The sequence below is a fragment of the Otolemur garnettii genome, unplaced genomic scaffold (assembly GCF_000181295.1).
Source record: "Otolemur garnettii isolate 467f Iridium unplaced genomic scaffold, OtoGar3 scaffold00105, whole genome shotgun sequence".
Classification (NCBI taxonomy): Eukaryota; Metazoa; Chordata; class Mammalia; order Primates; family Galagidae; genus Otolemur; species Otolemur garnettii.
The window spans coordinates 2,605,150-2,606,255 of NW_003852500.1; positions in this window are offsets into that span (position 1 = coordinate 2,605,150).

Here is a 1,106-nt window from a genome sequence, read left to right on the forward strand (position 1 = left end):
GGTTGAGCTATAGGCGCCGAGCCGACACGTTTCATCTGGCCTCCCTGTGATCTTCTCTTCTCTGTGCCTTCACCTGAGGGCCGCAGTTCTCATTCACCTTGGTCACAGATAGATCTGGCTTTGATAGCCTCGAGCACGTGATATCCCTCTCTCAGCCTTAATTTCCTTAGTTGTAAGATGGGGTAATGACAGCATTTCCTTCAGAATGTCACGGATTTGTTTTTGAAACCAAGTCTCACTCTGTTGCCCAGGCTAAAGTGCTATGGCATCTGCCTGGGCCACAGCAACCTCAAACTCTTGGGCTCAAGAGATCCTTTGGCCTTAGCCTCCTGAGTAGCTGGGACTACAGGTACCCACCACTACACCAAGTTAATTTTTCTATTTTTAGTAGAGACAGGTTCTTGCTCTTGCTCAGGCTGGTCTCAAACTCCTGAGCACAAGGGATCCACCTATCTCAGCCTCACAGACTGCTAGGATTACAAGCATGAGCCACCTGTCACAAAGGTTTTAACAAGTAAGTAATTTGCACAAAGCCAAGCACCATCGGGGAACAGAATTATAACACCCATTCTTTGTTCCCTATTACCTTTCTGGCTGTCTCAGCTCTGCTTCCTCTGCCAGCATCTCTTCTCCATAAATGCTATATTCTATGGAGCCTAGGCAGGTTCCCACATCCTCTCTATTTTTCCTCTAATGGCTCTCCATCTATAGTCATAGTCTGGTCTCTTTTTTTTTTTTTTGAGACAAAGCCTCAAGCTGTCCCCCTGGGTAGAGCCCCGTGGCATCACAGCTCACAGCAACCTCCAACTCCTGGGCTTAAGCAATTCTCCTGCCTCCACCTCTCAAGTAGCTGGGACTACAGGCACCTGTAATTATTTTCGGCTATTTTTTGGTTGCAGCCATCATTGTTGTTTGGTGACCCAGGTTGAATTCGAACCTGGCAGGTCAGGTGTATGTGGCTGGTGCCTTGGCTGCTTGAGGCACAGGTGCCGAGCCAGGGGGTCAGTGATTTTCAACCTGTGTGCCAGCAATAGCACACTTGAGAGGGTCTTAGGTGTGCCACGAAATTATTTAAAGATCATTAATTACTTTTTTTTTTTTTTTTT